General features: G+C 38.0%; 1 pseudogene; it reads left to right on the top strand.

Annotated features, from left to right (window-relative positions):
* Window positions 1–5840: 5840 nt before the first annotated feature.
* LOC143654791 (phosphatase and actin regulator 4 pseudogene) lies at window positions 5841–7853 on the top strand (annotated as a pseudogene).
* The last annotated feature ends 17088 nt before the right edge of the window (window positions 7854–24941 follow it).

The following is a 24941-nucleotide window of genomic DNA, read 5'->3' as shown; positions in this document are numbered from 1 at the left end:
ATAGGAAAAACCCACAGCTAGCATCATACTCAATGGTGAGAGAGTGACATTTTCCCTGTAAGATTATGAACGAGACAAGGATACTCACTGTCATCACTGCTATTTGACATTGTGCTAGAAGTTCTAGCCTGAGCAATTAGGCAAGAAAAATAAATAAAAGTCATCCAAATTGGAAAGCAAGAAGTGAAACTATCATTATCTTTAGATGACATGATTCTATATTTTGAAAATTCAGAAGAATCAACAACAAAGCTACTTGGTCTAATAAGAGAATTTGGCAAAGTGGTAGCCTATTATAAAGCCCCATGGTCAAAATAGCATGGTACTGTTTTGAGGTAGACATAGTGATCAAAAGAATCGAATTGAGAACTCAGAAATAGACCCTTAGATCTATGGTCAATTGATTTTTGATAAGTCTCCCAAGTCCACTCAACTGGGACAGAATGGTCTCTTCCGTAAATCGTGTTGGGAGACGTGGATATCAATGACAGAAATAACGAAAGACCCCTATTTCATACCCTATTCAAAATTTAACTCAGAGTGGGCCAAAGGCCTAAATATAAGAACCAGTACCATAAAACTCCTAGAATAAAGTACAGGAAAAAATCCTCAAGATCTAGTGATAGGCAGTAATTTCTTAGAATTTACCCCCAAAGCACAAGCAATGAAAGAAAAAAATAGATAAATGGGAACCCCTCAAAATTGAATACTTCAGTGCTTCAAATGATTTTGTCAAAAGGATGAAAAGACAACTGACTCCATGGGAGATAAGATTTGGAAACCACATATCTGATAAGGGGGGTTGATATCCAGTATATATAAAGATATCCTACAATTCAGCAATAATAAGACAAGCAACCCAATTAAAAAATGGACAAAAGACATGAATAGACATTTCTCATAAAAGGAGATGGCTAAAAAACACATGAAAAGATGCTCAGCTTTATTATTATCTGGTAAATGCAATTTAAAATCACAATGAGATATCATCCACCATCTCACACCTACTAGAATTACAAAAAGTTAATAATAAAGAGGTATATGGGGAAAATGTACTTATTGAAAGCTATGTACTATATTTAACAGTAATATTTTAATACTCTTTCAACAGCAACAACAAATGTACTATACCAAAATTATGGGTCAATAATAGGGGGTATAAGGGGTTTGGGAGGATTAGGGTTTTCTTTTTTTATGTTTATTTGTTTTCTGGAGTAATGAAAATGTTCCAAATTTGATGATGGGGATGGACGCACAACTGTGTGATGATACTGTGAACCAGTGATTGTATACTTCACATGGTTTCCATAGTGTGTGAATATATCTCAATAAAATTGCATTTTTAAAAAGCCCAATTTAAAAAAGGGGGGGAAAACAATTCTGTAAAACTGCCACAGCCAAGAGAAGCCTAAACAGACATTGCACCTAAATGTAACTATATGGGATCCTAGAACAGTAAAAGGACATTAGGTAAAAATTAAGAAAATCTCTACAAACTACAGACTAAATTATTTAGTTTACAAGCACACACACACACAGACACACACACACATTTTTAAGGCAGGTAAAGAAATACTATACTGCTGGCCTCAATGAGTAAGAGTTGTTGTTTTGCAGAGTGATCCAATGGTGCCAGCACTCTAGCTTCTCTACTGTAGCTGTCCGTCAAAAGTGTCCTGTCAGTATTTCTCTTTGGAGTATATTCGGCTCTATGAACAGAAAAGCCAACTAGAGTGGGTTAATCATGTAGAAGTTTCTTTTACTGAGGTAGTGTTATGGATTGAATTGTGTCCCAACAAAAGACCAGTTCAAGTACTAACACCAAGTTCTGTGAATGTGAACTTATTAGTAAAAAGGATCTTCGAAGATGTTATTATTTAAAATGGGCTCCAAATTGGATTAGGATGGACTCTAACCCAATATGATTGGGTCTTATTAATTAAGACACAGACAGCCAACCATGTGATGAAGGCAGAGATTGAGTTATGCTACCACAAGCCAAGAAACTCCATGGATTTCCAGTCACTTAGCAGAAGTCAAGGGAGAGGCATGGAACAAATTCTCCCTTTTAAGAGGAAGTATGGCCCTGCCAACACCTTGGTATCAGACTCAAGCCTCCAGAACCAAGAGACAATAAATTTCTATTTTAAAGCCAACTAGCTGTGGTACTTTGGCACAGTAGCCTAGAAACTAAGACATGCCATAAGAAGACCATAGATGGTGGCTAAAGAGACAAACCTCTGGTTCTGAATGGCCATGAGGACTCCCTTCTCTCCCCTGCTCTGTTGTCTTAACAGTAAGGCTATTCAGTAGGACAGCATGACTTCAAATATCAGAAACATTGACATACAAATTTCCTAGCTAAGCTGCAGAAGGTCCTCAAAAATTTTGGCCATGGATATTATTAAGCCACTTTGTTATTAATAGAACCAATTTTATTATATTATTATATGACAGTACTTCTCAAGCTATTTTTATTTCTAATCTGTCACAGATGGATTGTGGTCTTATTATCTATGACTAGTACACGCTTATGCTTCTTATAACTCACCATGTGAGCGTGACAACACATGAGCAGATAGATACCCAGTTCAGCAAGATGAGTCCACTGATTGCACACTAGGGTGTCATAACAATGTCGAATTGCTATAAAAGTATCTATAGGTTTACTCTCAATATCTGTACTTGTTTAATTGAGATCAGTAACAAATTTGCTATTGGCATGGGTCCTTGAATCACATTTTAAGTAGCAGTGATTTAGAAAACTCAGTGTCCCTTCTCAGCCCAACCTATAAACATGGAAAACAATGCAGGGTTAGGGTAACAAAGAATGGAGAGTTTTTCACAGCCTGCCTAGCTCTGCCAACCCATGCATACCTTTCTAAAGAATAGCAGTTTGTGTTCAGAGGATCCTATGTACCTTGCTAGGATTTTTTCCTCCTAAATTCTCAAAATATGGATCACTATGTACTTGTATGACAGTCAGTGCCCAACATGCTGGCCATGCCACTTTCCCCAGTAAAAAAAAAAATTTTAAGCAAAAAACAAGTTTATCTGAGTCACCTGAGGGACAACAGCAAGTCCCCATTGCAATGGCCAGTGATACAATACCATTGACCAAGGGAGCCCCGAAAAGGATGAATGAAAAGGATGAAGTTAGCTGAGATAAGGCTTCTTTAAATTTGACACCCCAGTTTTCTCCTTACTGGGAAGAAAATATTTGTGAGTCCTATAGAACAAAAGGGATGATGAAGGATGAGAGACAGGTGGGAACAGAAGAGCTCCCTTCCAAGCTGCTTTGAAATTTATTGCTTTTTTGTGTATATGTTATTTTTTACAAAAAAAGTAAAAAACAAAATGAAACAACACAACAACAACAAAAAAACATCATCTTGCCATACATTATGCAATGACCTGAAGTACAGCATTATAAAAGCAAGAACTTGAGTCCCTCTGAAATTGCTGTCGTCAGCATTCTCAGAAGAATCTTTGAGACTTGTATTGTTCATTTAAATTATGAGGGGAACAATATTGGTGCTATTGAAAGAAGGCAAATGGCAAACACTGGGAGTCAAAACATATGACCAGATATGGCAGAGTAAGTTGTATGTGTCAACTAATAATGCCAGGGCAGGTTTGGTATCCTGACCTGGAGATCAGAAGGATAAGCCTGAAGACATTGAAGCAGTGGACAACTTTTAATTTAAAAACCCCTTATCTTACATTCAAGGGTAAAAGTCTCCCTGCCAGTGTAGGAGATGACTCCCAGGGATGAGTCTGGCCCTGGCACCATGGGATCAACAATGCCATCCTGACAAAAAGGGGGGAAAGAAGTGTAACAATAAGGCATCAGTGGCTGAGAGAGTTCAAATAGAGTCAAGCAGCTACTCTGGAGGTCACCCTTATGCAAGCTCCAGCTGGGCATTGCTTCCTATCATAACTTGTCAAACCCCAACAAAAACCACTTCTACCAATCCTAAAGAACACCTAGGGCAATACACAAGATTCTATGAAGGTTCCATGCACTAGGGTAACCTTCCAGAAACTTACACCCTCCAGGAAACACATGAGTCCCTGGACCAGGTAAGTCCTGAAACCTAGAAGGGCCAGCCTCTCCAGAACCTCAGCTAGCTCCATCTCCCTACCCTATATTATTGATGGCCCCTTCCAACATGAAAAAGTTAGAATGGACATAGTCCAAATACCCTTAAAGTGTGGGAGAAAGTTTAAAGGTGATGGCAGAGTCATATAGAGAAGGTAGGGTTCAACAAATGAGTATGATTGTTGAATCATTAGATTGATGTTTCTTTTAGTCTCCAGTATCTTAGAGCAGCTAGAAGTGAAAATGTAAGATTGTGGAAATGTAACCCATACCTAACTCTGAAATCAGTTCCACAACTAATTGTTGTGCTGTGCTTTGAAATTTATTGCTTTTTTGTGCATATGTTATTTTTTACAAGAAAAGTAAAAAACAAAATGAAACAAAACAACAACAACAAAAACATTATCTTGCCATATATTATGCAATGACCTGAAGTACAGCATTACAAAAACAAGAACTGAGTCCCTCTGAAATTGCTGTCATCAGCATTCTCAGAAGAATCTTTGAGACTTGTATTGTTCATTTAAATTATGAGGGGAACAATATTGGTGCTATTGAAAGAAGGCAAATGGCAAACACTTGGAGTCAAAACATATGATCAGATATGGCAGAGTAAGTTGTATGTGTCAACCAATAATGCCAGGGCAGGTGTTCCTGTTCCATATTTGAACTGGTGGAACTGGGTACACATTCTATCATCAGGGAAATTTCTCTGAGAACATAAATATAAACAGTTATAGCACTACTGTGGCTGAAGCATCTTGAGATAGCTTGATAGCTTGTGGTGTTGGGATGATGTTTTGAGGACCTAGCATCCTCAGAGAAGAACTTCTGATAGCATTTTGTCTCAGAATGATGGACTATTTAGCACAAGCAGATCCTTCAATGACTTTGCACCTTTGGCTGGGAGACTATGTTCAAAATGGAATATATTTTCCAGGACTATATAGCCCTCATCTCAAGGATGGAAAGAAAGATAAGGGGCTCAGTAGATGGAAAATCAAGAAAAAGGGTCCATAAAGGCTAGAATCCTTGAAGAGACTCCCTTCTAGAAAAAAATACTTAAGGCTTATGTGTTGTCAAATGCAAAACTATGGGAGATATATAAGGAGGATAGTGAAGCCAGTAAATTCTATAGGAACCTATAAAGTTTGTTGGAAAGGGATGATGGGGAGGGCGAGAAGACAAGGTAGTCTGTAAATTCAAGCAATTCGTTTGAGATGGGAGCAACCAGAAATGAGGGTTGAGAAAGTTGCTGGGAATGGGTCCAGTAATTAATCCAGAGATTAGGGCTCTTAAGTGTTTACACTGTGACCCAACTACAAAGTCTTATAGTCCTCTGAATCCTCAGAGAACTCAAAGCATGAAGCTACAGGCATGGCACGATTTTTTGGACCCTACTGAAGTGATGTTTCCAGAGGGAATGACTGCAGTCGTTTGCATTGTCCCACAAGGCTACTTTCCATGTGGGCTTTAGAATGTCCCTGTGGTGTGATTTGGGCCTGGCAAAAACTAAGTCAAGACAATAATCCTGGCAATCAGTCAGTCCCCTACTCCCCTTTAGTGATATCTGATTATGTACACCAATTAACATATCCTGGAAAGAAAGAGTTTGATGGGCTTATTAGACAAGTTAACTCAGTCTTTGGTTAGAAAGCATCACCTTGATGATGCCTTGATTTGGACATTTTCCCAGACTCTAACCAAAAAGCAGGGCCAGCCCATGGCAGACCCAGGGATGGTCATGGACAGCATGGAAGCAGGTGATATGATGCCTCTCACCAAAAGGAAGAGCAAATTGTCAGGCTTTGCAAAATCTTTAAACCATGGAAGAACAGAAAAGAAAAGTAGTCATAAATTCAAAAAGACATCAGAAGTTTTAGAGCAAAAGATATCTACATGAAAACCCAGAGAAGAACTGCTTAAAGGACGGATTTTTTGGAAGACCCAGAACAGGGTTGTGAGGATACAGGGAAGTTGAGCCATTCCACGTTGAGGAATAGTCATACCACCCCCATTTGGTGCGCCAGATCTTCTAGGCCAGTCCAAGTGGAGGAAGTACCAAGAAGAATAGTAACTCTTAGGAAACCTGCTCCAGAAGAGGATGCAAAAAAGCAACTTGCCTCAACTGGAAGCAAGCCTAATTTTGAAGCAGAGTCTGTTCCTGAGAATGCACCCAAACAGCCTTTAGTCCCCCACCACCCAAAGACACTTGTCCCCTTCTCATGAAGCAAGCAATGAGTAAGCAAAGAATATTACTTTCTCTGACATCATGGAAAGTTCTGTCTCCTCCACCACTACAGCACCTGCTCCCATCATTACTGCTATGAACCTAGCAAAGGCTGTTAATTCCTCTGTCACCCCTTCCCCAACACTAAGAATTCTGCCTGCTACTCCTGCCAGCACTAACACTACAGCTACCCCAAGCTTGACCTATGCCATTGCTGCCAAGAAGCTCCCTCTACTTCCCCCTACACCAGCTCACAGAAATAGCAATCCTGTCATTGCTAAACTGTCCCAAGCAATAGACAGTGGCACATTGTTATCAAAACCATCACCACCCTTACTATGTAAAAGAGGCATTCCATCAACCGTTGGCACCCACCTCGGAGTCTGCTCCCATTGCCACCACAAAAGTACCAAGCTATCAAAGAGAGAAGAGGACATACGTTGTGGGCTCCATACCTCTGCTGATTATCCCACCTCCTCCAATCTCCCCCACTGCCCACTCATATGCCTTCAGAGTCCCTATGATCCCCACCATTCCCCGTGAAGAAGCCTTCAAGTTGTGCCAAAACTTGAGTTTCTACCTTCCTTAGATCTATCCCTGGTGGTTCCTTAGCAGGAAGATCAAAAAAAGAAAGTGTCCAAGAGGATGTTGGAGCAGAGCTTTGGGGAGCCCTGTGTGTTCTCTAAATTGCCCCCACTCCCACTGCATATTCCAATCCAGCAGGCCCTGACCAACCCACTGCCCATGAATCCTCCCTTGGACGGCTCTTACAGAGCTTATTTATTGCTCTTCAGGAACAATGGCAACTTTTATGAGGACAGCAATACCCTGGGTCAGACCAGGTGACTACTGAAATGCTGAAAGTTCCAGATGATGAAGAAGAGCAGCAAATCTACCCGTGTGCATTCAGCAAATACATGGCATCTGCCTCAATCATTCCTAAAGTTCTGCAATGTCTGCAGGAGGAAATCGAAGAGAAAGGAGAGTGACTCTGATTCAGAGTGTCGCATTGGGTACGGAGATGAAGAGGATGAAGATGAAGGTCAAAACAGTTCTTTGGCCCACAAAATAAAGAGGAAAGACACATTGGCAATGACGCTGAACCACAGACTCAGTGAACCCAAAACTGAACCTGAATTCTCGGCCCTGAAAAAGCAAGAAGGAGTGAAATGAAATAATGGCACCATATTGGAAGCACACTGATCTGGCACCTGAATCAAACACCAAGGAAAAGAACAATGAAATATACTGGACACTAAAAAGGAAGCCAAAAGTTAGGCAGGAAGATGAGAGATTAAACCTTGGTTCACAAGAGAGCACAGACTCATGGTGCCTGGGAAGATTCTGAGGGTCAATGAATATGTTGAGATAACAGATGCTGAAGTTTACAACTGGTGAGCTGACAAAACTTGGACCAAACTGATTCCTGCTCACTTGGCTGCCATAAGAAAAGAATTAATTTACAACTCAGAGATGGAAGTTCATGACAGCAAATATTTTATAGTCTACCATCATCCATGATGAAGTTTGAGAAAGAAACTAAACTCCCCCCAAACAGGGCTAGTTTGCTGCTTCATCCTCTAGGGTTGTATTCAGTACTTCTTCCCAGCACAACCAGAATTGGAGCCTCAAGGGTGCAGTTCTGGGATGAAAAGCACTTCTGTGAATGTAGCAGTTCACCAAAAGAATTGTCATGTGCTGCCCCTGGGGCACAGCTGAACATTTTGTTGGTGGTTTTGAACTTTTTAATACTGCAGCGTACTTGAGGGGTCTTCCCTCACCAGCCACCACTTCCTCCAGGGGAAACCTTCCCACCAGGCTGGCATGTCAGTTGAAAGTCACTGCATTATACCTCTTATAACATGGCAATATAAGAAAGGACACTCAGGATCTTACTTGCTGCTCTCTTTTGGCACAAATCACCCTAAAGTTTTACAATAAAAATGTTTTTGAAGAACTGATGGGAACTTATGATTTTCTGGTCTGTTAAAGAATCAGTTCTTTTGAAACAAGATACTTTGGGAGTTAAGTCTTTTCTGGTTTAGTTTTGTTTTTAATTAAATGGATTTTGCGTTCCCTTTCCTTATAATTACCAATTTACAATCATAATGTAAAAAGAATAAAAGCCTGATGTATGATACTTCAAGATGATTCCCTGATGTACCAAATCTCCTTGTAAAATAAATAATTGTATTGTGTATCAGTCTCTCTATCAATATCAATTATTAAAGTATTTTCAAATTTTAAAAAGTTAAAAGAAAAAGCATGCATGGCCATCATTTCTATTATAGCTAATCAGATCTTTGTTTGATGCCTCTACTTGTAATAGAACACTGTAAAGGACTGGGATGCTCAAAAAGAAATTTTTTGACATACATAAAAACATTGCTAACTCAAAAAAGCCTATACTATTTTCCAGTTATGCCAACCTCTTCAACACAACCCCTACCGAGCTAGATGATCTGCCTGTCTTAGATAACTTACAAATAACATGCTACTATTTCCTTCTCAGCCTTAGCTAAGCTGGCAGGCAGCTAGGAATTAGAGACGGAGAACAAGAAATATTGAAGGAGGACTTCAAATGGTACATATTCACAGTTGAACAGTATAATTCTCTTGTTTGCCAATTTTCCTTTGTCTTTAGCAGGTGGATAAACAGGTTGTGTTGCTGAGATCAAGGACACCTGCATAGACATGTGCTTGGAGGCTGACTTGGCCTTAGATGGTTCTTTAGCCATCCACGTCCATCCCCAGAGAGCATTTACGATATAAAACAGCAACTCCTGACTCCTTCCTGAAAAAAAGACAGACAGCCTGGCTACTAATACCCAGGGGGTAATGGTAGACATTGGCTGGCTTGGCCAGAATATATCCAGACTCATGGGGGTTGACATTTCAGCTATAAACAAAACACTCCAAGCAGTGGCTTTCAGTGCAAACTCATCTTGATACTAGATTTGTCACTTACAACTTCACCCAGACTTTCCCTAATGTTCTCACCACTCCCCCAAAAGAAAAATGCAGATTATTTTGTTGATTTGTTCACATCTCTGGATTTTTTACCCCCATCCACTGCATATTACTGGCATTCACATTTTAAAGAAAGCATTCATGTCTGCTTTTGAAAATACCACCACCACAATAAAATGTGGGTGTTAAGAGTTTCTAGCACATAATCTGGCATTGCATGACAATTTTGTTCAATTACTTTATTTTGTGAAAGTATTTTTAGTACAGCATAGCTCTCATATTAGTTACTATTAAATTTTAAAATGTTATTCCCAATTAAAATTGTTAAATATGTTAGCATTATTGAAAATTAATTTCCTTCAACAAATATTTGTTGAGTGCCAATACTCTTCAAGTTGTGGTGATAGACTACTGAACATAACTATCATTGAACTTTTATTCTAGTGACAGGAGACAGACAATCAACAAGTAAACATATAATATGTCCAGCAGTGATGAGTAGAATAAAGAAAATCAAGGTAAGGAAGAAGAGAGTGTGCTGGGGCAGAGTTGGGGGAGGGGGGAGCATTTTAGATAAGGTAGTGAGAAAAGACCCAGTGATTAGAGATGTCATTGAGCAGAGATCCAAAGGAGGTCAAGGGACAAGCTGTTTGGATAGAGATGGCGGGGGCGGACAGGAGAGGGAAGTTGCCAGCAAGGGACACAACCTGTAGGTCCTCATAGTCAACATAAGAGCCCTGGATTTTATTATTAGAAATTTTGAACAGAGGACTGGCTTGATCTGCCTTAGATTTTACAGGGATCACTGTGATTGTGGGAAGAGCCTTTGCTGTAGAGGAACCCTGCAGATATGGAGAAACCCATTAGTACACACTCCAGAAACAAAATCCTTCCAAATGGAATAGACGAGTATTTCTGGAGCAATTAATAAGAATGCATTATTTATGCAACAAAAGCTAATTTTCAAATTTTGCTGTGCACAAATGTTGAAAAGAAAATAATTATTTCTAATTTTTCTTAAAAACAACGATGTCAAAAGGGTAGGTAAGTCACAAGAGCTACACACCAAATCAGATCGTGATTAGGAAGGCCGGACTTACTCAACCTCTCAGCTCAAGACGCACGAAGGGCTGCGGCTCCAATAGGGGTATCTCCTAAGCATTTCCCACATAGAATAATGGTCATTCCCATGGGTATGGCTTGACATGTAATTTTCTCTTTCTGGAATGTCTTTATACAGCTGGTTCCCTAATGAATGCCCAAAATTTCATTCAAATCCCTCTGTAAGACTCATTTTCATCAATACTTTTTCTGTGATTAATGTCACCCCATGCTCAACATACCCCCTACTTTGAAAGCATAACTATAAAGGAAAACGCAATTTGTATAACATTATATGTTATGTGAGAAGCAGCAGAGTTGAGTGAAAAAACTGTGGGCCGCAGCATCAGAAATAATAATTCTGCAGGATGCAATACTGAAATTTTCTAGGCTTCCCCACCAGAACTGGTGAAGTCCTAGGCACAGTGTAGACAACAGATAAGTACCTAATGAATAACAAGTAAAAGAACACATTTTAGTCAATTGTTTAGTGGTATGTATAACAGACTGAGGAGTTTTGCCACAAGTAAATGGTGAGAGTAACAATGCCACAAAGCACTCAACTGCAGTTGCAAAAACTTTGTAAATGCCTATAATCCCTTAATTTATAATTCCTTAATTATAAAGTAGGCTTTCTGCCCCCCTCCCACCTTTCTCTCTCAGCAGAATTCCCAGAAATAAAGTCTTCATGTGATAAACGGTGCCTCCATTGACTTCATTTAAAAATTATTGAAGCTGCTCTTGCCAAGGTCAATAATAATAATGTTAATAATAATAATATTAATGTTAATTACATTTTCTGATGAATAAATAATATCTTATAACAATAGTTATTATTCCTTTTGGGTATTACAGACCCCTTGGAGAATGTGCTTTTAAAACTATGGAATCTTTGACCAGAGGAAAGAAAATGTACAAATGTGCATAAGCATAATATTAGGATTGTGTAATTTTGGTGACTTTACAAATTGTGAAGTCCATTCATGAACTCCCCAAGGGTCAGTGAAACCCACATTCAGAACCCTTGTCTTAAAGGCAGGGCACATTGACTAATTTTCTAATTATTAAAGAGGGAAGAACAATGTATGCTCATAACTTAAAGTCTTATTCAGATAATAGTTTGAACAACAATTTAAAGCACCTAAAAATAGGCTTTGAAATTTTTTCTATCACATTTAGCTTTACTGGGTTGGTTAAAAATGCTCTCATCCTTTTAAAAGAATTGTGCACTATGTGTTTTCATACCAAGGTAATATCTAGAAATGTTATAAATGCATATGAAAAGCATACCTATAGCTACTTCCATGATAGACACATGTACACCTACATCTGTTTCCATGATAGACAAAAATGCACGCACAAACTCACACCTTAACCCAGAACTACATCTATAGATTTTCCCATAGAATCTTTCACCATTTGTAACTTTCAAAAACATTTAAATGGCAAACAAATAACATGGTAAAGTGGGCATAAAAGAATTTTAGCATGAGTTATTTCCCATGTATCGAATTTTTTAGTTCAAATAAATTAGAGGTACAATTCCAAAGTGGAACTTAATATAAATTGTAACACTTTTCTCAATTACACTTCCTGAATCCAGACTTAGAAAGTTTAAATTTAAACAGATAAAGAAGACAATAAGACAAATATTTAAATCTAAATCAAATATCATTGTCATACGCATGTCACATATATACTATATATATATAGTATGCGCATATAACAGGATATTAAAATCAAGCATGATTTTCATAATTCAAAGGGAAGAAAAATAACTTTCTGAGGATTTTTAATAGAGGAACTAATCATTTGCGTATGTTATAATGCCCAGCATGGTAAGTAAGCAGGGAACTATAGACTCAAATTCACAAAGCAACCAGGTTCTGAGATCATAATCAGAAATTCTGGAATTCTGAAGGAGTGATACACCCGATTTGACAACTCATTAATATGTTAGGCAAAACCCTTCCAGAAATGGAAGCTAAGTGTTTTCCTTTCCTGACTGCTGAAACAAATAATAAACAATGAGGTTTGCTTAAACAATAGAAGTTTTTGGCTCATGACTTTGAGGCTAGGAGAAGTCCAAAACCAAGTCACCAGCAAGGCGATGCTTCCTTCCTAAACACTGGTGCTCTGGGGCTGCGGCCAGAAGCCTGGGCCCTGGGCTTTCCTGTAACATGGCAATGCACATGGTGACCTCTCCTGGCTTCTCTCTCCATCTGACTTCCACTCTGCCTATAAAACACTCTAGCAATCCTATTAAAACCCATGTTTCTTGAGGATGATTGACTAATGATATAGCTTTCACAACGTGACTGTGTGATTGTGAAAACCTTGTGTCTGATGCTCCTTTTATCTACCTTGTCAACAGACGAGTAGAACATATGGAATAAAAACAAATAATAGGGGGAACAAATGTTAAAATAAATTTAGTTTGAAATGCTAGTGATCAATGAAAGCGAGAGGTAAGTGGTATGGTATGTATAATCTTTTTTTTTTTCTGTTTCCGTTTTATTTCTTTTTCTGTTGTCTTTTTATGTCTTTTTCTGAATTGATGCAAATGTCTTAAGAAATGATGAATATGCAACTAAGTGATGATATTGTGAATTACTGATTATATATGTTAATGTTTTAGTTCATTTGTTAATTTTTTAAATTAATAAATAAATTTTTAAAAAAATAAAAAAACCCAACCTGGTTCCGCGGGGCCACACCTTAACTGAAGTAACATCTTGAAGAGATCTTATTCACAATGGGCCCACATCCATGAGAATGCAGACCAAAACCAAGAACATGTCCAAACTGGGGTACACAGTGCAACCCACCACACTACAGAAAGAAGCAAAAATGTGAATGGTAGATATTTTAATGGAGGCTTGTCATTACAGTATTACGTATAACATTGAAAATTGTTGAAGAATCTGAATGTCCATCAATAGGATATAATGAATTATAATATCTCTATTGAGAGGAATAATATGTATCAATTAAAAACTAAATATAGAATATTTATTGCCATAGGAAAATATACTATCTATAATATAATTAAAAATCAGTGTATAATGTGGTGTGTTCCACATTTTACCATTTTTGCAAGAAAACACTGTATAGGAAACCATTCTCAATTGTTATCATTGTTTGTGTATTTTTAATTTTTTAGTTTTCCTGGGTCCCTGCATCAACATGTTTTCACTGTAACAAGAAAACAGGCAATAAATTGTATTTTCAAAAGATGCAATTGCATATTGAGGTTATTTGTGATTTTTTCAATAATAAGAATAAGGTATATTTCCTAAATAAGATGAATTAGTTTATCTGTTAAATAGCTTCAAAGCATCTAAAATTATGCTATTAAAGTAAATTATGATACAATAAAATCCAACTTGTCCAGAAAATGTTTTAATAACAGACAGATGGTAATTTATGTCAACTCAGGGGGAAAAAAAAGAGAACCAAAGATAACCCTTTTATCACAGTTTCTCCAGGGCTATGCAAAAGAAAGACAACATCTAAAAGACCTGAGGATTCTAGTCACCAGGAAGCTGTATGATGTTGGAGGAAGGAAGGTCAAAGCCCCCCCACAACAGCCAGCCCAGATTAAATATCCTGCAAAACTACTCAAGCCTCTTCATTTGTGGAGTATACTTCTGATTAATCATTTGATTGCTTTAGTATCTTGATGGAACAAAGCATGGTCCCATGAGATAAGAAAAGAATGGTGGTCCCTGGGAAAGTACGGCTCTCCCATAAGCATGCATACACACTTCATTTATAAATTTAAACATTGGCGTTCACTTATAAATCATTTTCCGTATCTACTTTCTTTCTCTTCCTTCTTTCCTTCCTTCCCTCTCCCTCCGTTCCTCTCCTTTCACTCTCCCTCTTTCTCTCTCTCTTTCACCATGAAACCATTCTGTGTTCTCTGATCCATAAATGAACAGAAAAAGTGTTTCTGAACCAAAAAATTAACCACCTGTAGTGGCTATCATTGCCAAGTTATATAAATGCCAATGGATTTCATCAGAAAAGCTAGCTTTTCTGGCCTCTCATTGCTGTACATGATCTGCATGGCTAGTAGGGTCTTTAGCATTTATGATCTGGAGTTGGAAGAATTAACAAATACATGAACAAAGGTATGGCTGGGAAATCTAATTTAGTCTGTGTGTTAGCTATAGGTTTCAGCACATAAAAATACCAAGCCAGAGGCGAGCCACGGTGGCTCAGTGGCAGAGTTCTCGCCTGCCATGCTGGAGACCCGGGTTAGATTCCCGGTGCCTGTGAGTACAAAAAAAAAAAAAACTAAGCCAGGTTTTCAGTACTAACTGGATGCATGACAAGTCATTTAACTGATAAAAGTTTTATGGACCTTCAAGACTTAACCAGCCTTAGTTGTATGATTAGGTGTAAGATTAATAACATGAGCTCACACTTGTTGAGTCCTAACCTTATGCCAGTGTCTGATCCAAGTGTTTTATGTGTACTGACTTACTTATTTTCATAACACTCAACTGCACTATTCGTATCTCTGTACAGATACGGAAACTGAGACAAAGAAAAACTGAGTAATTTGACCAAAGTTCTAAAACTAAAAAGTGGCAAAGGCAGTCTGTGGACCCAGAGACTTGAACTCTAAAATTCACCCTCTTGATCAGTATGTGAAATTCAACCACATTTCTGTTTAAGTAAAATATCACAGCTCCCTAAACAACGTTGTTTGCCATCTGTTGTTCAAGAGCCCTGGGAGCTCTTCTTAAGCATGACTAAGTCCACACTTCATAGATCTCCTGTATCTACGTCTTTCTCTTCGCTGCCTACATAACTACAATGGTCTTTATGAGCTCCTGCTTCTGTGCTCATATTTCTTCAGCCTATCCTCCACCTGTCACCATCATCCTTTCACATGTGTGCCCCCCTCCCTTAGAATTGTTAATGGAATTCCTACCGACTAATGAATATAATCTAAAATCCTGGACAAGGACTCCAAGGCTTTTCATGATTTGTTATACCAAGGCAGACTCCCCCTCATCACCCAGCACCACCCCACTGTCAGGACACACACATCTCCCTAGCTTATGGTTCCAGGATAGCATACTCATATTCATTCCGCAACTCGAATTCTTCCTTCATTGACTCCTCTGACTAATCCAAAAGAATACTTGGGTGCAGTTCTCCTTATTTATTCCTTTAACTTGGTACACAAATCAATTAAACCAGTTATTATAATACCTTATAATTGTGTACATGTCTGCTAACCTTCTAAATCCTTCAGGCCATGATTCTCTAAGTATGGTCCCTGAAACCAGCAATATTAACATTATCTAGAAAATTGTCAGAAATGTAAATTTTCAGGATTCACCCTCAGACAAAACTGAATCAGAACTCTGGCAGTAGGGCCCAGCAGTTTGTGTTTTAACAAGAGTGCCAGTCATGGGATCAACAAAGTCATCCTGTTCAAAAGGTGAAAAGGAAGTATCAGCAGCAGAGAGAATTCAAATAGAGTCAAGAGGCTACCTGGAGGTCACTCTGATGCAAGCTCCAATTATACATTGCTACCTATCATATCTTGCCAAATCCCAAACAAAACCATTCTTGCCAATCCTAAAGAATACCTAGGGTAATATATAAGATCTACAAAGGGTTCATGCTCTAGGGTAACTTTCCAGAAACCTACAATCTCCAGATGGGTCCCTGGATCAGATAAGTCCTGAAATACAGAAGGGCCATCACCTGCAGAACATCAGCTAGTTCCAACCCCTAACCCATATTACTGAAAGCCCATTCCAACATGAAAAAGTTAGAATGGTAGAATGGACATACCCCAAATACCTCTAAAGAGTGGGAGAAGATTAAAGGTGATATTTCGGTTATACAGAGAAGGTAATGTTTAACAAATGAATATAATTTAATAACAATCACTATTTTGTTATTTCTTTTAGTCTCCAATATCTTAGAGCAGCTACAAGTAAAAACCTAAAATTGTGGAATTGTAACCCATTCCAAACTCAGAAATCTGTTCTACAACTAATTGTCGTAATGTGCTTTGAATGTGTATATATGTTATTTTTCACGAAAAAGAAGTCTGTTGTGATGATAAATGCACAGTTAGCTGATGATATTGTCAGCCATTAATTGTACACTTTGGATCATTGCATGATATTGAATATATAATACATACTAATAAAAAAAAAAAAGAGTGCCAGGCAATTCTGATGCTCACTAAAATTTGACAGTCTCTGGTTTAGGCAGTAAGTCAGTTTGGAATGGTGGTTAAGCTACACCTAATAGAAACTCAACCAACAGTGACTTAACTGCATGGGGGTTTATGGAGGGATTTATAACAGGAATTATGGAGGTAGGCAGACCAAGACTGGTATAGCAGTTCTAGAAGTTATTAAAGACCGGAGCTCTATGAGCTTCCTGATCCACAATTCTTAACATGCAGTGTCCATCAGCGTGTTCACAAAATGACTGCATACCTGATGAGTTCTCTCTTTTTATCAATGAAATTATAACTTTTCCCAGAAACCCACACAATGAACTCCACTTTTGTCATAGAATTATGCCACATAGCTAAAACAATGTTCAAAGAATACTGAGAAAGCAAGTTTTCCAGCCGGGTACTTTTTTGTTGACTATCACAAAAGCAGGGTTCCAATCAAAAGAAAATTTGAGTAGGCAACTAACATGTCTTTCTTGAGCTGGGATAGTTTCTTTCTGCCATATGACAATCAGAAAGCAAAGAGGCAGCTTATTTAAGATTGTGCTCCACAATTCTTCTCTCCTAATGAAAACTTCATTTACTATTTAGTATTAAACGTCTTAGTTAGGTTAAACTCAATGAAATTGCCAGTTTGATCTTTTTCAGTTTTCAAAAATGGCAAATTTCATAAGGTTTTACTTAATACTAACAGTTCACTTTGAAAACATATACTTATCAGCTTACTTACACAGAACCAAAAGCAGAGACAATTTTGTTTGTTTGTTTAATCAAAGGAGTAAACTTCTTAAACTACACTCTTCAAAAGGCTGAAGTCGATGATTTGAAGTCCCTGGCCAATCAGAGTCATATTATGTAATGCTATATGCTGTTACCTTTGGGAACAAGGCTAGAAAACCCAATGAATCAAAACAAACTACTGTTCAGTAGACAGTTCAAGGTATATGGTTGATTTTATTCTAAAGTAGTAGGGACACCACAATTCAAAACTTGAATTGGCTTGGACCAATCAGCATGATTTTGAGAAAGTGCATTTTTTAAGTTCTTTGTTGTCATCAGATTGCCATGTAGAGTGACAATTCCAATTTGTTTGAAAGTCATAGAAAGAATGATTCATGGAACTGTTCTGGCAGCTTATGTGTATATGCAGCCCATTTTACAAAGTAACATCTTGGATTATCAGCAAAGTCACATTTTTTGCTGAGCATTATGCAGTGATAATTGATAGTCAATTGGTATTTCTCCATTATCCCTGATTCTATGTCTGTTTTTTAGCATTTATTAGTTGTAAAGAGTATTTTCTTTATAGTTTCCACATTGAAATGAAGGAAGTAACACTTTTAAGGAAGCATTTGATTGAAATCGTTTTAAAAAGTGGAGAAAAAATAATCACACTTCTCCCAGGGTAGAATGATTACTAAGACCATAAAAAATTTATTTTAGGAACTGTGTGTTTTCTCTCCTGCACATCTCTGTTCAGCATTTGAACTTAGAGCAGTTTCAGGGTCAGAATTTGGATCAACTCAAGAAGTTACTAGTAATGAACGGGTCACTGTAATGACATCACTTGGAAAGTGTCACATTTCAGAACTCTCTGAATTACTTTTAGAAGATTTTCTCAGTGGCAGATCATTGTAGTCTCTAAATGTAAGAAACAGTATGTGGGATATTTTTCACTTTGAAAACTAGGATTCTAAAATAAATTCTAAAAGGGTCCAGTGCAAAAAATAAAACAAAAAAAATTGAAAGAAATGTGAGTGAACATTTAACTTATCTCAAATTGAGTGATTAATTTCTAAATATGAAATGGAAAATATAAAAAAAGAAAATGCAATTACAACAGTTTTAAGTTGTAAGTATCTGAATTCTATATGAAAGAAGCATAAGAAACAAAATTAATAGACAAATAAGAAGCTGAAAATTTTTTATCAAACATGACAGAAGATCCATATGTTAAATGTATCTTCTCAAATTAATAGTAAAGGCAAGCATCTTAAGAGAAAAAAATAGTCCAGGTAAATTTAATGAAAATTCCCAGAATAAATATAAATAGCAAAAAAATACTTTAAATTCTTCACTATTAACTAAAACATTTGAAATAAAATGAGATCCTGTATTGGTTTTCTATTGCTGCTATAATAAATTACCAAAACAGTTGTCTAAAAGAACATCAACTTAATGTGTTATAGTTTTGTAGGTTAGAAGTCCAATACAGGTCTTGGTGAGCTAAAATCCAAATGATGGCAGAGCTGCATTCCTCTCTGGAGGCTCTAGGGGTGAATTACCCCTTGCCTTTTCCAGCTTCTAGAGGCCACCCACATTTCTTGGGTCATGGTCCTTTTTCATTATCTTCAAAGCCAGCAATGTTGTACCTCTCTGACACTGCTTTCATCTCTGACCTTTTCTGTCACCCTCTTCCACTTTTACGTATAATTATATTGCAGGATTATCTCTCCATCTTAATGTCAGCTATTAACAACTTTAATTCCATCTGCAGCTTCAATTTCCCCTTGCTATGTGTGCTGGTTTGAAACTGTTTTATACCCCAGAAAAGCCATGTTCTTTTAATCCACTCTTGTGGAAGCAGACATATTGTTGAGTGTAACCTTGTTATTAGGTTGTTTCCATGGAGATGTGACCCCACTTATTCAAGGTGGGTCTTAATTAACTTCCTGGAATCCTTTAAAAAGAGAACATTTTGGAGAAAGCTGGGCACAGATACTTGGCAATGCTGAGAGAGCTGTTTAAAACCAGAAGCCTGGAAAAAAGGACAGCAGATATGGCCATGTGCCATCCCATGTGACAGAGAAACCCCAGCCTCAATCAGTCTTTTTTTAGTGAAGGTATCCTATTGTTAGTGCCTTAATTTGGACACTTTCATAGCCTTAGAATTGTAACTTGTAACTTAATAAATCCCCTCTATAAAAGCCAATCCATTTCTGGCATATTACATTCCAGCAGCTTTAACAAACCAAACCACCATATAACCTAACTTATTCCAAGTTCCAAGAATTATGATGTGATCATCTTTGGAGAGCATTCTTGTGCCTACCACAATATATGTTGGCCATATTTTTCCAACAAAGTTTGCAGAAATTTTAAAAATTGTGTTCATTTTGGCCAGAGCACACTGAGAATTCTACTGATTTATATAGTTACAGATATTAGTAAAACATAGTTAACCATACCAAAAACCCAAAGCATGTGAATTTCTCCATAAAACTACCTAGCCAATCAGTCTGTTTCAGTATCTCCAGTGAGGGACACATTCAAAGACAGCTCCTTCGATCTCCAGAGTAGAATTCTAGATTCCATTTCCAGATCTGTATTTTATAGATTCCATTATTATTAGTCAAAATCTTCTTTACAAGTTCCATTCATTTTTCTAATGCTTTCTACTGCATGGAATCCATGCCAAACATAGTAAATTCCTTCTTCTACACCATAGGCATTCTAAAGTATTTGAATGGTCATTCTTATATATAATCTCTATTCTTTCAGTAAAATATTTTTATTTTTCCAATCACACTATGTGTGTTAGTTTGCAAGCTGCTAGAATGTGATATACCTGAAATGGAACAGCTTTTAAAAAGAGGAATTTATTAAGTTGTAAGTTTACAGTTCTAAGGCTATGAGAATGTTCAAATTAAGGCATCCAGGTAAAGAGACCTTGGTTCAAGAAAACCAATGATGTTCAGGGTTTCTCTCTCAGCTGGAAACACACATAAGGACGTCTGCTAGCTTTCTCTCCAGGAATCTTCAGTGGCTTCCCCGGGCTTTGCTCATTCTGTTGCCTGTCAGTTCTGGTGGCTCAAAAGCTTTCTCTAAAATTGTTCCCTCTTAAAGGGCTCCAGTAAGCAACCGCACCTTGAATGGGTGAAGACACATCTCCATAGAAACATCTAATCAAAAGTTACTACCCAAAATTGGGAGGGTCACATCTCCATGGAAACAATAAAAAGGTCCCACCCAGCACTTTTGAATGACAATTAAATGACATGGCTTTTATGGGGGCACATAATAGCTTCAAAGTGGCACATTCCACCCTTTGAACCCTGAAAAGACATGTTCTTTCCAAATGCAAAATACATTCATTCCATAATAACATTAGGAAAGCCTTTAACCATTTCAGTTACAATACAAAGTCAGAAACAGTACAAAATCTCATTAGCTACAGTCAGCTACAGGCATGGTCTGTCCTAAGGCAAAAATCTCCTCTGATTCTGGATCTATAAAACTCAGGTTATTTGTTGCCAGCATATAAAGGAGGGACAATCTTAGGATACATATTCTCATTTCCATAGGAAGAAATTGGAAGGAAAACAGGGGTCATGAGACCCAAGCAGTTTGGAAAACCTGCAGGGCAAACTCCATTAGATTTCAAAGTCTGAGAGTCATTTATCTTCGGGGCTTTAGAAAGTGGCAGTCCCACCCTTTCCAAGTGCTAATGCAGTTGCCCATCTCTCTCTAAATGCAACCTTGGGGGACATTGGAGTGACCACCCTTTTCTTGGTTCTACCTTCTCCAAGCATCGGGGCTGCTCTCGGGCTCTATGCCATCTCTGGGGCACATGCTCAGTCCCTCCAGAACAATGTGGGAGCAGCCAAAGTATTCCCAATCCCCAAGGAATGTGCTCCACCCACTTCAAAGTCTGAGGTGGTACAACTCTTCCACTGCAACAAGGTGGAAGGCCCATCCTCTACTTTCAGGGCAAACTCATCCTCTTGAGGTGCTTGGATGGTATTTTTGTTTACTAGCTGATGGAATGGAATAGACCAGAGATGGACTGACTTTTAAAAGGGGAATTTAATAAGTTGTTAGTTTACAGTTCTAAGGCCAAGAAAATATCCCAATAAACAAGTGTATAGAAATGTCCAATCTAAGGCATCCAGGGAAAGATACCTTGGTTCAAGAAGGCCGATGAAGTTCAGGGTCTCTCTCTCAAGTGGAAGGGCACATGATGAACACAGAGTTTCTCTCTCATCTGGAAAGGCACATGGTGAATGCAGTCAGGGTTTCTCTATCATCTGGAAGGGCATATGGTGGAACAGCATCATCTGCTAGCTTCTTCTCCTGGCTTCTTGTTTCATGAAGCTCCCCAGGAGATTTTTACCTTCTTCATCACCAGAGGTCACTGGCTAGTAGACTCTGCTTCTCATGGCTATGTCATTCTCTGCTTTCTCAGAAATCTCTCTCATTCTCCAAAATGTTTCCTCTTCTTTAGGATTTCAGAAACTAATCAAGACCCACCCAAATGGGTGGAGACACATCTCCCCTAATTCAGCTTAGCAATCACTCTTGATTAAATCACATCTCCAGGGAGATGATCTAATTACAGTTTCAAACATACAATACTGAATAGACATTAGAAGAAACAGCTGCCTTTACAAAATGGGATTAGGATTAAAACATGTTCTAGGGTACATACATAATTTCAAATCAGCACATTCCACCCTCTGGACCTTAAAAAAGACATGTTTTCCCCATATACAAAATACACTCACTCCATAACAATAACAGAGAACCTCTTAAACCATTTCAGTAACATTTTAAATACAAAGTTAGAAACAGTACAAACTCCTTTCAAAGTTAGTTACAGGCATGGTCTGTTCTAAGGCAAAATGCAACACACCAGAGACAGATTGGCTTTCAATAAAAGGGAATTTATTTAGTTAATACATAGTTCTTCAGAGGAAAGGCAACCAACTTTCAACTGAGGTTCTTTCTTACATGGGAAGGCACAGGGCGATCTCTGCTGGTCTTCTCTCCAGGCCTCTGGGTTCAAACAACTTTCCCTGGGGTCATTCCTTTCTGCATCTCCAAAGGCCTGGGCTGAGCTGCAAGTGCTGAGATGAAGTATGCTGAGCTGCTTGGGCTGTGCTACATTGAGCTCTCTCATTGGGCCAATTAAATCAAACATCATTCATTTCAGCAGGCATGCCTCCTAGCCGACTGCAGATGTAATCAGCAACAGATGAGGTTAACATGCCATTGGCTCATGTCCACAGCAATGGAACTAGGCACCTTCACCTAGCCAAGTTGACACCTGAATTTAACTACCACAGATGGGTTCACTCTCCTGGCCCATGGTTTTTTGCCTTTAGATCCCCCTTCCATAGTTCTGCCTCTAAAGTTATTTTTTCTCCAGTGTGTCCCTTTTCTGCCCCTCTTAGTCCAGACTGGCAGTGGTTCCCTTTATACAGATCTCACAACACTCTTGTTGGTCTTCTATGCAGTAGAATGGAATCATGCCCATCAGACAAAGGACTTCCCACAAATCCTTCCTGCATAATCCATTTTAAATCCTCACTTGTCCTTTAATGGCTGACTGCTTTCATGTTTGGTCATATCCTCACATGGCCCTATTCTCTGAGGTCTCACTATCTAGAAGCCCAGAATTTTCCAGAACACCAATTTCTGTTTTACCCAAGAGTTCAGTTTTCAACTTATCTCTTTCCTCTCACATTTTACTATAAGCTTCAAGGAGCAGGCAGATTGCATTTTCCACATTTAGTTTGGAAACTTCTGCTAAATATCTAAGTTCATCACTCTCAAATTTTGCCTTCCATCTGCAAAAAGTGCCTTTCCCGCCAGTTTGGAATGACACATTTACCATTTTGATCTAAAGCCTCATCAGAGGTATCTTTAGAGTCCACATTTCTACCAACAGTCTCTTCAAAGCATTCTAGGCCTTCTCTATCAGCCTTCTCACAACTCCACCAAAATCTTCTCCTTATCCATTCAATAAGCCATTCCAACATGTTGTTATTTGCAAACTGCAGCAGCACCTCACTTCTCTGGTACCAAAATCCATTTTAGTTTGTAAGCTGATGGAATGTGATAAACCTGAAATGGAATAGCTTTTAAAAAGGAATATTTATTAAGTTGCAAGTTTACAATGCTAAGGCTCTGAAAATTTCCAAATTAAGGCAAGGCTATGAAAATGCCTAAATTAAGGCATCCAGATAAAGATACCTTGGTTCAAAAAGGCTGATGAAGTTCATGGTTTCTCTCTCAGTTGGAAAGGCACATAATGAAATCTTCTAGCTTTCTCTCCAGAAATCTTCAACAGCTTCCTTTGGGATCTGTCCATTCTGTTATCTCTGTCCGTTCTGGTGGTTCTAAAGCTTTTTCCAAAATGATTCCCTCTTAAAAGGCTCCAGTAAGCAACCCCACCTTGAATAGGTGAAGACACATCTTCGTGGAAACCATCTAATCAAACATTACCACCCACAATTGGGTGGGTCACACTTCATGGAAATGATCAAAAAAGTCCCACCCAGCAATATTGTATGAGGATTAAAGGACATGGCTTTTCTAGGGTACATAATAGCTTCAAGCCAATACACTACATAGGAACCTTTGTATTTCAGATGAATAAGAAAAGGTAAAAATGGGGAAAGAAACCTAACATGTTGAAATTCCACTTATGAAATATCATTTTATATAATTCTCAGAAATATATACTCATAAGTCTGTCCTGTATGTTGCAACCATTTAACTTGCCCAATAAAGCTAGGAAGCAGTCATTCCTTTAATATGCACAGTGAATTTCAAGTTAATGTTATAATAGCAACATTTCAGAATTTCTGTAACCTTGGAAGCCACTTTTCAGAGAGTTTTCACATGTGACAAGACACATCTTGGGAAAAATGACTCTAAAAAATCTTTCTCCCTCTCACTTTGATTTATTTATAGATTATTCTGTATCTTATTCAAGTCATTGCTAAGAATTTTGGTCATGATCAAGCTATGATTAGGCCTTGCAGCACATTCAAGCATATTGCTAGAATTTTCTCCCAATTATTATTGTACCCTGTGAGTACAATCATCAATCAATTTTTAGCCTACCTATTTTAAAAAATGTACCATTTAATCCTTCAACATGTATGCATGCTGAAGGCATACATAGCGTCCCCTCATTACGTAGTGAAGATGCAGCAGAGAACAAGGCTGACAATGTCTCAATTCTTAGGAAGTTTACAGTTTATTAGGCAAGACTGATAGTAGGTAAATGTGATTAGGGGAAGTACATGAATGTGTAACAGAGGGGGGCTATTTCACTCTAGTGGTTTAAGGAATACTTTTCTCTGGGAATGATACGTATCTGGAAAAATAGGCAGGGGTAAGGCTGTGCACTATCTTAGAAGCCAGAGAAAGATTTTCAAATGTATTCTGAATGTAACAAGAAATCACTGAAGGGAAATTTTGTTGAATAATCTTCACATCGAATGAAATGAAGCTAGTCTGACATGAATTACAAAAAGTTAACCTAAATAAGTTATCCATTGCTGTATAAAAATTTTCCCGAAGATGCT

This window comes from Tamandua tetradactyla, chromosome 14, assembly GCF_023851605.1.
Source record: "Tamandua tetradactyla isolate mTamTet1 chromosome 14, mTamTet1.pri, whole genome shotgun sequence".
Lineage (NCBI taxonomy): Eukaryota > Metazoa > Chordata > Mammalia > Pilosa > Myrmecophagidae > Tamandua > Tamandua tetradactyla.
The sequence above is the reverse complement of the archived record's forward strand: the minus strand, read 5'-3'. Positions and strand labels throughout refer to the sequence as shown.